This window comes from Bubalus kerabau, chromosome 19, assembly GCF_029407905.1.
Source record: "Bubalus kerabau isolate K-KA32 ecotype Philippines breed swamp buffalo chromosome 19, PCC_UOA_SB_1v2, whole genome shotgun sequence".
Lineage (NCBI taxonomy): Eukaryota > Metazoa > Chordata > Mammalia > Artiodactyla > Bovidae > Bubalus > Bubalus kerabau.
In genome coordinates, this window is record NC_073642.1 from 42,765,288 (window position 1) to 42,782,954 (window position 17,667).

Genomic DNA, 17,667 nt, shown 5'->3' on the forward strand with positions numbered 1-17,667 from the left:
TTTTAAAATGTGACTTCTGAGGTCACCCTTGGGCCATCCTCATTTGAGCTAGCCAGAAGAGAAAGACAGTACAGACATATGTCATGGGAGATTTTTATGGACAAGGCCTAGTTGTGGCACACGTACTTCTGTACTTCTCTGCCCATTCTCTTAACTAAAGCTGTGTTATGTGACCATAGTCATATTTCTCAAGGAGCCTGAGAAGCACAGGATAGCTGTATGCTAAGTATGAAAGATGAGAATGGGTTTTGGTGAGCAGCTAGCTGTCCATGCTGCAGTTGACCTGGCGACAAATATATATTAAAGGTTAGTGCTGGGTACTGAACATTTTTTTTCCTTTTAATTAATTTTGAAAATTCTATTAATATAACTGTTGCAGCCTTGCAAATAGTTAATCATTTTATAAGATTAGAATTTTGCTTTCCCTGTGGTTTATTTTTTTCTGCTGGATAAAAGCAAACAAAACATTAAGAATCCTACAGTGGTATGGAACTTTCTGTTATTTATTTGTAAGGGTTAATGATTATGTTGTCTCCTAAGAGAAATTAGATGATCTTAGAACCTAGAATAGTTGATTCTTATTTTTTTTTTAAAACCAAAGACCCCATAAGTTGTTCTGAGAGATGAAGATCAAAATTGTAGTTCATTCTTTTTCTGGCACAGTCACCATCCGTGGCAGTAGGTTATCCATTTGGACCAGGAGCTTCACATCTTTACCCTTGAATGCCTTCAAGAGTCAAGTGTTCTTCATATCTACCTTGGAGCTTTTTTACATCTAGTTTGTCTTTTGGACCCTGAAAGTTCAATTTTAATACCTCAGGTCTACCTACCTTACAAAGCAATTTAGAAATAGGTAACCTTACATGGTCATCTGAGTTAAATACACCCATTCCAGTCCATTTGAGTTCGCTGATTCCTAGAATGTCGACATTCACTCTTGCCATCTCTTGTTTGACCACTTCCAATTTGCCTTGATTCATGGACCTGACATTCCATGTTCCTATGCAATATTGCTCTTTACAGCATCAGACCTTGCTTCTATCACCAGTCACATCCACAGCTGGATATTGTTTTTGCTTTGGCTCCATCCCTTCATTCTTTCTGGAGTTATTTCTCCACTGATCTCTAGTAGCATATTGGGCACCTACCGACCTGGGGAGGTCCTCTTTCAGTATCCTATCATTTTGCCTTTTCATACAGTTCATGGGGTTCTCAAGGCAAGAATAGTGAAGTGGTTTGCCATTCCCTTCTCCAGTGGACCACATTCTGTCAGATCTCTCCACCATGACCCGCCCATCTTGGGTTGCCCCACGGGCATGGCTTAGTTTCATTGAGTTAGACAAGGCTGTGGTCCTAGTGTGATTAGATTGACTAGTTTCCTGTGAGTATGGTTTCAGTGTGTCTGCCCTCTAATGCCCTCTTGCAACACCTACCGTCTTACTTGGGTTTCTCTTACCTTGGGCTTGGGGTATCTCTTCACGACTGCTCCAGCAAAGTGCAGCCTCTGCTCCTTACCTTGGACGAGGGGTATCTCCTCATTGCCACCCTTCCTGACCTTCAACGTGGGATAGCTCCTCTAGGCCCTCCTGGGCCCATGCAGCCACCGCTCCTTGGACATGGGGTTGGTCCTCCCGGCTGCTGCCCCTGGCCATTATATCTACTATGGCTACCATGTAGCCATCATGGTCAACAAGAGTCTGTAATGCAGTACTTGGATGCAATCTCAAAAACGACAGAATGATCTCTGTTCGTTTCCAAGGCAAACCATTCAATATCACAGTAATCCAAGTCTATGCCCCAACCAGTAACGCTGAAGAAGCTGAAGTTGAACGGTTCTATTAAGACCTACAAGACCTTTTAGAACTAACACCCAAAAAAGATGTCCTTTTCATTATAGGGGACTGGAATGCAAAAGTAGGAAGTCAAGAAACACCTAGAGTAACAAGCAAATTTGGCCTTGGAATACGGAATGAAGCAGGGCAAAGACTAATAGAGTTTTGCCAAGAAAATGCACTGGTCATAGCAAACACCCTCTTCCAACAACACAAGAGAAGACTCTATACATGGACATCACCAGATGGTCAACACCGAAATCAGATTGATTATGTTCTTTGCAGTCAAAGATGGAGAAGCTCTATACAGTCAACAAAAACAAGACCGGGAGCTGACTGTGGCTCAGATCATGAACTCCTTATTGCCAAATTCAGACTTAAATTGAAGAAAGTAGGGAAAACCACTAGACCATTCAGGTATGACCTAAATCAAATCCCTTATGATTATACAGTGGAAGTGAGAAATAGATTTAAGGGTCTAGATCTGATAGATAGAGTGCCTGATGAACTATGGAAAGAGGTTCGTGACACTGTACAGGAGACAGAGATCAAGACCATCCCCATGGAAAAGAAATGCAAAAAAGCAAAATGGCTTTCTGGGGAGGCCTTACAAGTAGCTGTGAAAAGAAGAGAAGCGAAAAGCAAAGGAGAAAAGGAAAGATATAAACATCTGAATGCAGAGTTCCAAAGAATAGCAAGAAGAGATAAGAAAGCCTTCTTCAGCAATCAATGCAAAGAAATAGAGGAAAACAACAGAATGGGAAAGACTAGAGATCTCTTGAAGAAAATTAGAGATACCAAGGGAACATTCATGCAAAGATGGGCTCGATAAAGGACAGAAATGGTACAGACCTAACAGAAGCAGAAGATATTAAGAAGAGGTGGCAAGAATACACAGAAGAACTGTACAAAAAAGATCTTCATGACCCAGATAATCACGATGATGTGATCACTGACCTAGAGCAAGACATCCTGAAATGTGAAGTCAAGTGGGCCTTAGAAAGCATCACTACGAACAAAGCTAGTGGAGGTGATGGAGTTCCAGTTGAGCGATTTCAAATCCTGAAAGATGATGCTGTGAAAGTGCTGCACTCCATATGCCAGCAAATTTGGAAAACTCAGCAGTGGCCACAGGACTGGAAAAGGTCAGTTTTCATTCCAATCCCAAAGAAAGGCAATGCCAAAGAATGCTCAAACTACCACACGATTGCACTCATCTCACATGCTAGTAAAGTAATGCTTAAAATTCTCCAAGCCAGGCTTCAGCAATACATGAACCATGAACCTCCAGATGTTCAAGCTGGTTTTAGAAAAGGCAGAGGAACCAGAGATCAAATTGCCAACATGCGCTGGATCATGGAAAAAGCAAGAGAGTTCCAGAAAAACATCAATTTCTGCTTTGATGACTATGCCAAAGCCTTTGACTGTGTGGATCACAATAAACTGTGGAAAATTCTGAAAGAGATGGGAATACCTGACCACCTGACCTGCCTCTTGAGAAACCTATATGCAGGTCAGGAAGCAACAGTTAGAACTGGACATGGAACAACAGACTGGTTCCAAATAGGAAAAGGAGTTAAGTCAAGGCTGTATATTGTCACCCTGCTTATTTAACTTATATGCAGAGTACATCCTGAGAAACGCTGGGCTGGAAGAAGCACAAGCTGGAATCAAGATTGCCGGGAGAAATATCAATAACCTCAGATATGCAGATGACACCACCCTGATGGCAGAAAGTGAAGAGGAACTCAACAGCCTCTTGATGAAGGTGAAAGAGGAGAGTGAAAAAGTTGGCTTAAAGCTCAACATTCAGAAAACGAAGATCATGGCATCTGGTCCCATCACGTCATGGGAAATAGATGGGGAAACAGTGGAAACAGTGTCAGACTTGATTTTTTTGGGTTCCAAAATCACTACAGATGGTGACTGCAGCCATAAAATTAAAAGATGCTTACTCCTTGGAAGGAAAGTTATGACCAACCTAGATAGCATATTCAAAAGCAGAGACATTCCTTTGCCAACAAAGGTTCGTCTAGTCAAGGCTATGGTTTTTCCCGTGGTCATGTATGGATGTGAGAGTTGGACTCTGAAGAAAGGTGAGTGCCGAAGAATTGATGCTTTTGAACTGTGGTGTTGGAGAAGACTCTTGAGAGTCCCTTGGACTGCAAGGAGATCCAACCAGTCCATTCTGAAGGAGATCAGCCCTGGGATTTCTTTGGAAGGAATGATGCTAAAGCTGAAACTCCAGTACTTTGGCCACCTCATGTGAAGAGTTGACTCATTGGAAAAGACTCTGATGCTGAGAGGAATTGGGGGCAGGAGGAGAAGGGGACGACAGAGGATGAGATGGCTGGATGGCATCACTGACTCAATGGACGTGAGTCTGAGTGAACTCCGGGAGTTGGTGATGGACAGGGAGGCCTGGCGTGCTGCGATTCATGGGGTCGCAGAGTTTGACACGACTGAGCGCCTGAACTGAACTGAACTGAACTGAACGTTACCTGAAGATAGAGACAAGTGACACATTTATTCTCTTCATTCTTGAGGATAGTTTTTCCTCTGTGATCATCAAGTTGTCTCATTTGATTCTCTGTAAAGTTTAATACCCTTGATGTACTTAGTCTTTTATCATTGGCTTTGAAGGCCTTGGAAGGTGCTATTAGAATTCGTTCTGAAACTCTATTAGTTTGCACATGATGTATCACATATGGCTTCCTTCTTCACAACTGGACAAGTTTTCCATTTTCAAAAATGACTTTTCTTCAGTCACAACCTTTGTAAGACTGAGTAGATAGCATTCTGCATCTCAGCCACAGTTTTATCTTAGAGACTGAAGCTGTGTGCTCATTTTTGTCTTCCTCCAGCATCTCTCAGCGGTCCATGTATGCTTTAAGTGGGAATGCGGTTCTATGTGATTTACATGAATTACCGAATCTAACCCTCACAATAACCCTGTGAGGTAATAACATTATTTTCCCCATTTTTCTTACATGGAAACTGTAGTACAGAGATTAAACATTTCACATAAGGCTGTGTATCTGTTTAGTGGGTCTCTGGGATCCTATTCTAAATGGTCTACTTTCCAGAGTCCACATTGGTTAAAAAAAAAAAAAAAATTGAGACTTTTATTAATTGAACCAAAACCCAAGATATCGGCGTTAATCCAACTCTTAGGAAGAATAAAAAAGACATTCCCTGGTGGCTCAGCTGGTAAAGAATCCACCTGCAGTGCAGGATACCTGGGTTCGATCCCTGGGTTGGGAAGATCCCCGGGAGAAGAGAGTGGCTACCCGCTCCAGTATTCTGGCCTGGAGAATTCCATGGGCTGGATAGTCCATGGGGTCACAAAGAGTTGGACACAACTGAGTGATTTTCATTAACTCAATCAGGTTACAGGCCATAAAAGACAACAGCAGTAACTACACCAAATATCAATAAGACTAAGAGGCTTTTTTGTTAAACACAGTGTATATTACTGGTTTTATGAGGGAGTTTAGATAGCCTTGCCAAGTGAAAAAGTCACAAGGGCTGGGTGGGCCCAGCAGGAGCCCTGGCAGATAAGGAGGGCTGAAGATTCAGCAAAGAAGGGCAGCCAGCAGATGATAGAGGCCCCCCGAATGCTTCCCCAGGTTTTTCGTGGCTTTCCTCTCTCAGGCAGCAGAAATCCACTTGTTCTCCAGAACATTCTCCACAAGCTTGATTTTCACATGGTTGAAATGAGAGGGGAACCAGTCAAATAAGAGTGCCCCTTATGAAGGCTGGCGTTGAACGAGCAGAGCGAGGACCCCGCAGAGTCTTTGATGAGACGGGCTGTTGGTGAAACACTTCCCATAAAGTGATAGTGGATTCAGGATGTGGTTCCAGGTGGCCATGGAGATTTGTCCATAGAGGATAATGAGCAATACAGGCGGGACATAGAAGGCCCCACAGATGGAATAGATAATGTAAGAGATCAGAGAAGTATTCACCAGGCAAGCTGATATTTCTTCTTGAGCTTTAGCCTGCTGCCACAAGAATGATGGGATGGAAATGTGGATGAAAATGGCCCAGATGATGGCAAGCATGGCACCACATGGCCCCCTGTCTGCTGTTTACTGTATTTCAGGGTGTCAGTGATGGCCCAGTACCAGGATGGAGGCTTTGCAGCATGTGATGTCAGAAGATGACCAGATGTCACACAGGAGTTGGCCAAAGCTCCAGGTGTGGGTGGTTGTATATGTGATGCTGATGAACATGACCAAAATAGAAACTAAGAAGTCAGTCATGGCGAAGGAGCCAATGAAATAGTTGGCAGGGATGTAGAACTTCCTGGTCTTGGAGATGGTAGTGAGTACAAAGGCATTGGTAAAGAAGACAGCCAGAGAAATCTTGAGTGCTTGAAGGGTCCCTCTTCCCTAAGTCCCTGGAGTTTCTGTGGCATTTGGGGGTCTCTTGGGAGCCGCCTGCAGAATGCCTTCACTGACTGGTTTGAGGGGCCATTCTAGGAGACTCTCTCTTTCCACAGACTTTCACACATACAGCTTCTTATTTCATAGTTGTCCTGCTCACAAAATAAAGTCATCCTTCTGTTTCACACTGGAGGCAGTCAGCCATCAGAACAGACCAAGTGAAAAGACCTCAAAACTCAAATATTTAAGAAACACTAAGGTGACTGCCAACCAGATTCTGCATTCTTAATTGCTATTTCTGTGAATTATCTAGAGTTGAGGTTTAGTACTGTGGATATCATCAAATATCACAGGGTTAAGAAGATTAAGAAATAATTTAGCTTAAGTGTTTTGTGACCCATCACATAGGTTGTCGTGGCAGTTAAATAAGATTACACGTGTACTTCTTAGCATAGATCTTACCTCATGACATTGTAAAGGGCAGCTCTGAATGTTATTGTTATAGTGATAGATTTTAGAAATCATTACAACCTCTCATTTTAGAATTCAAGGCTTGGAGAAGTTAAGTCGTACATCATGGATCCAGAAGTAGTTGGTCCCTGAGAGAAGAATGAATGCAGGCCTTCCCCACTCATTGCTCTGTGTATTGCCAGACTAATTTTGAAAGAGAAAACAAGAGCGCCAGTCTCATTTTTTAAAATTATAATATCTGTACACATGCTTTAAAATATACCAGAACCTGGTTCAAGGCTAAATGGAGAACTGAAAAGCACTTGTGAATCTAATCAATTTTAGTTATTATTATTCATTCTCTGTTTAATGGTGAGTTTTTCCTCTTCATTTTTTCTTAAATCATAGCTCTTTATCCTTGTGACAGGTTCCAGCCAGCAAGAATTTAACCTGATTGTAACCTTGAGAAATTGGATTATATAGTAGCCTGAAAATCTTGCTTGTTACTTACTTGAGTCTAGGTTTAAAATGCCAAAAAGAAATTAAAACTGGAGTCTTCTGAATCTGCTTAATTCAATACATTTAGACACAATAATCCAGTATTTAAGGGCAATGTTGATATTTCAAGAGAGTCAATTTTTTAAAAGTTAATAAAAGAAATGCCCTTCTGAGCCAGTGATGGGTTAGAATCACGTAAGAATAGCGTGCTAAAGGTTTGTGGTGGCTGGTGCTAGGCAGGCATGTAGCATTTACTTTCTTTCAGTGAAACCAGCTGAGGTAAAAAGAAAAAAGGATCTTATACTTTGATGAGACATTAAAAAATGGTTGCGCATGCTCACAGCTGCGTCTCAGTGGTTTTATGTAAATTAAGCTGCAGCAAAGCGTCTGTTTTCTAATGTTTCTATGATCAAAGGATACACAAAATAGCTCTACAGTAAATACAAACAGCTTAACAACATATAAAGTATTCACACAGTATAAAGCTTTTTTGGGGGTGAGGGGAGGGAGTGATCATGTGGCTATGTATTCCTTCCTATTTAAAGAATTTTTATGAACAGCATTGTAATATGGGTATTATAATCTTCTGTTTTATTACATTAGCTACTCCTGTTCAAAAATCATTAATTATAGAAGACTGCTCTTAAATGACTAAGGCAGTGTTTTATAATCTTTTTAATACTGAAAGCTCTCTTTTAAATTTTCTCCCACCCAATCCCATTTTTTGAAAAAGTTGTTCAGCCACATAGCCTGTGTATCTTAGGAAGTAATTTGTTTTCTCTTTTCTAGTTAAATAATATGTGTGTGTATCACTGTTGTATGAACTTCTGAACAGAAAGAGATAACTACACATGAGTGTTATCACACCCAGTTGATATAAATTCAACTAAAAGCAAAGAAACCTGACAGTTTATCTGTCCTAAATAGTCTTAAAGGTAAATGTTTCATTTCTCTTCAATTTTTTAAAAATATTCATAAATTACAGGCCCTGATAACATTCTTTTTTTTTGCATTTATAGGACCTTAGAATAACATTTGATAGCAGAACTATCAAAATAAGTTCTACACTTTGACTTTAGTGGTCAACAGCAGCATTGTCCAATAGAAATATAATTCAAACCACAAATGTAATTTTAAAGGTTTTAGTAGCCATATTTTTTAAAATGGAAAAAAACAGGTGAAGTATTTATCTTTTAAATTTTTTTTGGAGTATAGTTGATTTACAATGTTGTGTTAGTTTCAGGGTACAGCAAAGTGAATCAGTTAAACATATACATACATATATGTATATATACACACTCTTTTTTTAAAAATTTATTTTTAATTGAAAGATAATTGCTTTACAGTATTGTATACACTCTTTTTTTAAGACTCTTTTCCCGTATAGTCTGTTACAGACTGTTAAGTAGAGTTCCCTGTTCTACCCAGTAGGTTCTAATTATTAGTTATCTATTTCATATATGCTGGTATATATATGTCAATCTCTATCTCCCAGTTTATCCCTCCCCCTCTTATCCCCTGATAACCATAAGTTTGTTTTTTACTTCAGTGACTCTATTTCTGCTTTGTAAATAAGTTCATTTTTACACTTATTCCGCATGTAATCAATATCATACGATACTTGTTTTTCTTTGTCTGACTTCACTTAGTATGACAGTCTCTAGGTCTATCCATGTTGCTGCAGATGGCACGATTTTGTTCTTTTTTATGACTAAGTAATATTCCATTGTCTGTATGTACCACATTTTCTTTATCTTTTCCTTTGGTGATAGACATTTAAGTTGCTTCCATGTCCTGGCTATTATAAATAGCACTGCATTGAACATTGAGGTGCTTGTATCTTTTCAAATTATGGTTTTTTCTCGGGATATGCCTTAGAGTGGGATTGCTGGTTCTATTTTTAGTTTTTAAGGCTCCTCCATACTGTTTTTCATGGGGTTTTACCAGTTTACATTCTTACCAACAGTGTAGGTAGGTTCCTTTTTCTCCATATCTTCTCCAGCATTTGTTATTTGTAAATTTTTTGATGGTGGCCATTCTGATGTGCTGCAGTCCATGGGGTTGTAAAAGTCTGTGGGGTTGCAAAGATTAGGACATGACTTAGTGACTGAACAACAACATTCTGACCAATGTGAGGTGATACTTAATTGTAGTTTTGATTTGCATTTCTCTAATAATTAGTGTTGTGAGCATCTCTTCATGTGCTTTTTGGCCATCTATAATGTCTTCTTCGGATAAATGTCTATTTCAATCTTCTGCTCATTTTTTGGATTGAATTGTTTGTTTTTTTGATATTGAGCTGCATGAACTGTTTGTATATTGTGGAGATTAATCCCTTGTCAGTTGGAAGTTATTTTTTAAAATATAGTTAATTCAGTATATTGAAAATCCTGTCAACATGAAGTCAATATAAAACTTGAGAATCGAGCAAAAAGGGATTCCTTTAAACATACTAGGAACTCTGGCAATTCAGTAAGAAAAAACCCACATAATCAATGGAAAAAATAGAGAAGAGACCTGAGCAGTACACAGCAGAATATACAAATGACCAATAACCATGGAAAAATATACTTAACTTCATTAGTAATTTTGACAACACAAAACCACAGCACAAAGGAGAGCTGGGCACAGCGTCAGAAAGAATAAGAACAGACTAGAATGCAATTTGCACCTCTGCAAGTTTCTGTCCCCACCTCTGACCACAGGAAACCTTTAGAGGGTAAGGCCTGAGGCTACACTTACTCTTTCCAAATGTCATGCCACTTTACCTTTGGTGAAATTTAATCAGGAGCCATACAAGGAAGGAAATCTGGGAAATACAGTTCCCAGTACAAACAGCTTGACAATGGAACAATCCAACACAAGGAGATACTGCTGCTGCTGCTGCTGCTAAGTCACTTCAGTCGTGTCCAACTCCGTGCGACCCCATAGACAGCAGCCCACCAGGCTCCCCTGTCCCTGGGATTCTCCAGGCAAGAACACTGGAGTGGGTTGCCATTTCCTTCTCCAATGCATGAAAGTGAAAAGTGAAAGTGAAGTCGCTCAGTCGTGTCCAACTCTTAGTGACCCCATGGACTGCAGCCCACCAGGCTTCTCCATCCATGGGATTTTCCAGGCAAAAGTACTGGAGTGGGGTACCATTGCCTTCTCCGAACGAGATACTACTGTATACTTACTCTACCTGCCCAAATGAAAGAAGCCTGTTGATATCAAACGTTGGTGAAGCTGTGGCACGCAACTGGTGCTGTGTGAAAATGTAAATTGGTTCACTGCTGGTGGGATTATAAATTGGTAGAACTTTATTGGAAAACTGGCTTTTTTTTTTTTTAAGTTAAATATGCATAACCTAATACCCAGCCAAAAAAAAAAAAAGTATTAAAACATTAGTAGAAGCACTGTCTAATAATAGCCAAAATCTGGAAACAGCACAGATGATCCAATGAGAAAATGAATAACTGTGATATAGTCATCATGGAATCTTAGGACTCCATGCAAATGAACTGCAGATGTATGTGATTTAGCTGCATGCATCATACAGACACAAAGGAATGTATTGCATGATTGCATTCATATCAAGTTCAAAACTAGACAAAATTTATGGTGTTAGAAATCAGGCTTTTAGTTTATACCTTTGGCAACATGTTTTGGAGAGTATAGAGGGAGACTTCTAGGGTGGTGGCTAGATTTTATTAACAGTGTCATGGTAACATGGGCCTACTTTATGATAAGTCCAGTCATGCACTTATGATTTGTGTGCTTTCTGTGTGTATTCATGATATACTTCAATGAAAAAAGGTTAAAGAATAACTTGTAAACTTTAAAACATTATTGACATATTTTACATTCTTTTACTTGTACTAAGTCTTTGGTTTCCAGCGTGTGTTTTATACTTACAGCACATCTCGAATCAGACTAGCCACATTTCAAGCGCTTAGCAGCCACATGTGGACTAGCAGCTGCCTTATGAGACATTAAGGGTCTACAACCCCACCATTCCAGAGCTTCTCTGGGTTTAGATTTTTCTTTCAGTTCTTTCCTTGGAATGTCATGTGGAAAGAATAGGGGATTATTCTTCCTGAAGACCTCATATTAATTTTACTGCTACCTTTCTTTTTATGGAATATTTTCTATTTAAAACAGATGTTTGGTTTTGTGTGCAGGTTCACAAGATGACCAGTAAACCATCATTTTGGATATTTGTTCTTACTGCTTTCTTGGCTGCTCTTCACATGACCACCTTTTTTTTAAAAGTAGGCATTTTATTGATGTCTGATATACATATGAAAAGGACATGTATTGTAGGTATATATTGCTCAGTGCATTTTTGCAGAGTGAACACACCCATTGTTGGTGTTCAAGAAACAGAACATCACCCATACTCCAGAAGCTTCTGCCTTGTGCCACCTCCTGATCACTGCCCCCAAAGCAGAACCCAAATTATAACACCATTGGTTAGTTTTACGTGTCTTTGAACTTTATATAAATGGAATAATAAGTATATACTTTTGTGTGGCTTCTTTTGCTTCAAATTATGTTTGAGAGATTCACTTATACCGTGGACTGTAGCTAAAATTCTTTCTTTCTCATTGCTGTGTAGCATTCCATTGTATGTTAGTCACTCAATCGTGTCTGACTCTTTTCGACCCCATGGACTGTAGTCTGCCAGGCTCCTCTGTCCATGGGATTTCCCAGGCAAGAATACTAGAGTGGGTTGCCATTTCCTTCTCCAGGGGATATTCCCAACCCAAGGATTGAACCTGGGTCTCCCACATTGCAGGCAGATTCTGTATCATCTGAGCCACCGGGGAGGCCCTTTCCATTATATGAATATACCACAATTTATTTCTCCATTTTACTGTTAATGGACATTTAGGTAGTTTTTCATTCTTGGATAATTAGTTATAAACACTTTTATGCATGTCTTTTGGTGACTGTTATGTTCACATTTTTTACCATATAACAGAGTGGAAATACTGTGCCACAGTATAGGCATACATGAGTTTAAGTAGATAACTACCAGTTCCTCAGAATGGTGTACCACTTTGCACTCAGCTGAAGCTACGAGTTTCAGTTGTTGTATGTCATCATCAACGTTTGATATTTGGGTTTTTAACTTTTTGTAGGGAAGGGGGTTGTTGTAGTCATAAGGACCTTTTCTGTTCTAATCAGGTCTTAAGCATAAATGCATGGTATTTCATTGTGATTCTAATTTGCATTTCCCTGATGATAATTAAAATTGAATACTTTTCCTTGTGTTCGTTTGTTTTTGATTATCTTTTTTTTATGAAGTGCCTTTTAAGTCTCTTGCTTATTTCTCTATTGTATTTTCTTATTTTTTTTTTACTGATTTGCAGGAGGTCTTTATATATTCTAGATAAAAGTTCTTTGTTATATATGTATATTATAGCTGCTATCTCTTGCTCTATAGGTGGCCTTTTTACTCTCTTAATTATGTCTTCTGATAAGTTATTAATTTTAATGTAGTCCAGTTTAACAAAACATTTTCATTTATGTTTAGGGCTTCTTTGTGTCCTGCTAAAAAAAATCTGTCCCTGCATCCAAGGTTTTAAGTATATTCTGCTGTCTTCTTCCAAATATGTTATTGTTTTATCTTTCATATTAGCTCTACAATCCATCTGGAATTACTTTTTGTGCATGGTGTGAGATAGAGGGTGGATTTCTTATTTTCTATATGGATGTCCGATTAACATTGCAGCACTGTGTCATTCCATTATAAATTAGTGACTTTAATTTATGAGTCTGCTCTGGGCTGTCTGTTCTATTCCATTACTATACAGCATTTTATTTTTTAAAGAAATGTGGTATCTGTGTGGGAAGTTTTTAATTGAGGAAATTCTAGAGTTAAGAGGAATTACTTTGTTTAAAATAACTTAGGAAGCAGTATTAGGCATTTGTCCTTTAACTAGAAGAAGAATATCAGTAATAGAACCAAGCTTAAGTATCACAATCTTTTATATAAAGGGTTATCTCTAAATTGTTTTGATGGTACATCTTTATGAATAAGTGTTGTTTGAAAGTGTATATAATTATATATATACACATATATGGAGGTAGATTTTGTTATGTAAAATACAGAGATATAAATTATATTAATATATGTTATATGTACCTATATATAGATTCTATAAGGTAAGCTATATGTAGGCAACATTATAAATTCTATATATTATTTCCATTGTAACACACAAAAAAGTTGGGATTAAAAGGAAGTCATAAGGAAGAAATAGAAATTCTAGTAGTTTCTTCCTACACCTTTCTGTCAGCCAATATGGGCTGGATTATGTGTACTAACACGGAGAAGTCAATGGCACCCCACTCCAGTACTTTGCCCGGAAAATCCCATGGATGGAGGAGCCTGGTAGGCTGCAGTCCATGGGGTCGCTAAGAGTCGGACATGACTGAGCGACTTCACTTTCACTTTTTACTTTCATGCATTGGAGAAGGAAATGGCAACCCACTCCAGTGTTCTTGCTGGAGAATCCCAGGGACGGGGGAGCCTGGTGGCTGCCGTCTATGGGGTCACACAGAGTCGGACACGACTGAAGGGACTTAGCAGCAGCATGTACACTAACAACCGTCAAATTTCAGTGGCTTAAAACAACATGAGTTTATTTTTCTCATGCTACAAGTCCATTACAGTTTGGCTTTAACACTCGCCTGCATTTTTCTTACTCTGGCACCCAGACGGATTGAGCAGCCACTTTCTGGAAGCTTGCTTGTCCCAGGAACAGAGGGAAACATAATGGGGAATTAGCAATTAAAGCCTCTGCCTAGATGTGACACATGTCACTTCAATTCACATTTCATTGCCAGAACAAGATACATGTCCTCACCTAATTCAAAGAAGAAAAATGCTAACTTTGTGCCCAGGAAAAAAATCCTGTGCAGAAAAGAACTGTGCAGGGGAAAAACTAGAGTATTTTCAGATCAGTTCAGTCACTCAGGCGTATGCAACTCTTTGCGACCCCATGAACTGCAGCACGCCAGGCCTCCCTGTCCATCACCAACTCCCGGAGTTTACTCAAACTCATGTCCATTGAATCGGTGATGCCATCCAACCGTCTCATCCTCTGTCATGCCCTTCTCCTCCTGCCTTCAATCTTTCCCAGCATCAGGGTCTTTTCAAATGAGTCAGTTCTTCGCATCAGGTGGCCAAAGTATTGGAGTTTCAGCTTCAGCATCAGTCCTTCCAATGAATAGTCAGGACTGATTTCTTTTAGGATGGACTGGTTGAGTCTCCTTGCAGTCCAAGGGACTCTCAAGAGTCTTCTCCAACACCACAGTTCAAAAGCATCAATTCTTCAGTGCTAAGCTTTTTTTATAGTCCAACTCTCACATCCATACATGACTACTGGAAAAACCATGGCTTTGATGAGACAGGCCTTTGTTGGCAAAGCAACGTCTCTGCTTTTTAATATGCTATCTAGGTTGGTCGTAAGTTTTCTTCCAAGGAGCAAGTGTCTTTTAATTTCATGGCTGAAATCACCATCTACAGTGACTTTCAGTTCAGTTCAGTTCAGTTGCTCAGTCATGTCTGACTCTTTGCGACCCCATGAATTGCAGCACGCCAGGCCTCCTTGTCCATCACCAACTCCTGGAGTTCACTCAAACTCACATCCATCGAGTCAGTGATGCCATCCAGCCATCTCATCCTCTGTCGTCCCCTCTTCCTCCTGCCCTCAATCCCTCCCAGCATCAGAATCTTTTCCAGTGAATCAACTCTTCACATGAAGTGGCCAAAGTACTGGAGTTTCAGCTTTAGCATCATTCCTTCCAAAAAAACACCCAGGACTGATCTCCTTCAGAATGGACTGGTTAGATCTCCTTGCAGTCCAAGGGACTCTCAAGAGTCTTCTCCAACACCACAGTTCAAAAGCATCAATTCTTCGGTGCTCAGCTTTCTTCACAGTCCAACTCTCACACCCATACTTGACCACTGGAAAAACCATAGCCTTGACTAGACAGACCTTTGTTGGCAAAGTAATGTCTCTGCTTTTCAATATGCTATCTAGGTTGGTCATAACTTTCCTTCCAAGGAGTAAGTGTCTTTTAATTTCATGGCTGCAGTCACCATCTGCAGTGATTTTGGAGCCCCCAAAAATAAAGTCTGACACTGTTTCCACTGTTTCCCCATCTATTTCCCATGACCTGATGGGACCAGATGCCATGATCTTCGTTTTTTGAATGTTGAGTGTTAAGCCAACTTTTTCTCTCTCCTCTTTTACTGTCATCAAGAGGCTCTTTAGTTCTCCATTTTCTGCCATAAGGGTGGTGTCATCTGGACATCTGAGGTTATTGATATTTTTCTGGCAAACTTGAGTCCAGCTTGTGCTTCATCCAGCCCAACATTTCCCATGATGTACTCTGCATATAAGTTAAATAAGCAGGGTGACAATATACAGCCTTGACGTACTCCTTTTCCTATTTGGAACCAGTCTTTTGTTCCATGTTCAGTTCTAACTGTTGCTTCTAGGTGGTCTGATATTCCCATACTTTCAGAATTTTCCACAGTTTGTGGTGACCCACACAGTCAAAGGCTTTGACATAGTCAATAAAGCAGAAGTAGATGTTTTTCTGGAACTCTCTTGCTTTTGCATTGATCCAACAGATGTTGGCAATTTGATCTCTGCTTCTTCTGCTTTTTCTAAATCCAGCTTGAACATCTGGAAGTTCATAGTTCACCTACTGTTGAAGCCCAGCTTGGAGAATTTTGAGCATTACTTTACTAGTGTGTGAGATGAGTGCAATTGTGCGGTCGTTTGAACATTCTTTGGCATTGCCTTTCTTTGGGATTGGAATGAAAACTGACCATTTCCCCTCCTGTGGCCATGGAGTTTTCCTAATTTGCTAGCATATTGAGTTCAGCACTTTCACAGCATCATCTTTCAGGATTTGAAATAGCTCAACTGGAATTCCATCACCTCCACTAGCTTTGTTCGTAGTGATGCTTCCTAAGACCCACTTGACTTCACATTCCAGGATATCTGGCTCTAGGTGAGTGATCGCACCATTGTGATTGTCTGGGTCATGAACATCTTTTTTGTATAGTTCTGTGTATTCTTGCCACTTCTTAATATCTTCTGCTTCTGTTAGGTTCATACCATTTTCTGTCCTTTATTGTGCTCATCTTTGCATGAAATGTTCCCTTGATATCTCTGATTTTCTTGAAGAAATCTCTAGTCTTTCCCATTCTATTGTTTTCCTCTATTTCTTTGCATTGATAACTGAGGAAGGCATTCTTATCTCTCCTTGCTATTCTTTGGAAATCTGCATTCAAATGGGTATACCCTTCCCTTTTCTCCTTGGCCTTTCACTAAAAACTGTCACCTCTGAAATGATAGATTTCAGAGCATACATTTACTGGATTTGTGTTTGTCTAAGAAATAAACACACAAAGAAAAATCCTTTTAGTTTTTCTATTCCATGTCATTTGTAAAACCCCTCAGTCTTGAGAAATGAGTCTCCTGCAGTTATAAGCATAGCAGTCTCTTTTGCTTAAACTCTTCAGTGGCATCTCTGCACTCATACAACCTACATACCTAACATGGCCTGCAGCCCCTACCTTTCAAGCCTCATCTCCCACCACTTATCCCGTACCTCAGCCATACTGCCTTTCAGTTCCTTGAAGTAGACATGCTTCTACTTCTTTTTTGAGTGTATTTCCTCACTTTTCCTTGTTTTTAACCTGCTTACTCTTTAACTGTTGGATCAGTGTATCAAACATTTCCCCACAGTGTGATTCCCGTAGTAGAGTCCTCTCTTCTCTACAGTCTTGTAATACTCTGTACTTTGCTTCTAAAGAAACTGTTCTAGTTTTTAAAATCAGTTTTTGCACTAATTATTCAGTCTGTTTCTCCAGTTAGCGTGCAAGCTCCAAGTCTGTTTTGCTCACTACTGTGTGCTGCTTCTTGTGTTTAGCCTAGTTATTGGCATATAATAGCATAACATTAAATCCTGAGTTTGATTACAGTTTTATGTCTGTGACATTTATGTAGTCTATACAGGGAATGTCTGAGACATTTATACAGTCCATAGCAAACGATTTTCTAATAAGTTAATCACAGACAAACTGCAAATATACTCTTGCTCCATGTCTCTATATCTTGGAAAGCCTAAGAGGTTCCAGAGAAGGAATACATTTCACATTCTCTCTGAATTAGAATATACCCTTCTTTAAATTTTCATGATGCAATTTTCTTTCTTCTCCTTCTTGAGTGATAATTTTATTTATATTATTTTTATAAATATAATTTTATTTATATAAAATTTCATTTCATAAAAGTATGTAATTTTATTTATATTTATGAAAACCTTACAGTTAGGGGATATATACATTCAACATAAATGGTATAAGACAGCTCAAGTAACGAGTGTATTATGTAGACATAGTGAATAAAATAAGCTGTGTGATATTTAGCTGGGTTTTCCTTAGCTTTCTGAAGATGGCACTGAATTACCAAAACATGGTATAATTTATT

At 39.4% G+C, this 17,667-nt stretch overlaps 1 protein-coding gene and 1 pseudogene across 2 annotated transcripts in view; one reads left to right on the forward strand and one right to left on the reverse strand.

The window, feature by feature from the left end:
• NUBPL (NUBP iron-sulfur cluster assembly factor, mitochondrial) overlaps positions 1-17,667 on the forward strand; it is a 245,750-nt gene that overhangs the window by 206,825 nt on the left and 21,258 nt on the right. The gene's annotated exons all lie outside the window — the stretch shown is intronic.
• Positions 5,110-16,795, reverse strand: LOC129634471 (5-hydroxytryptamine receptor 1D-like; annotated as a pseudogene).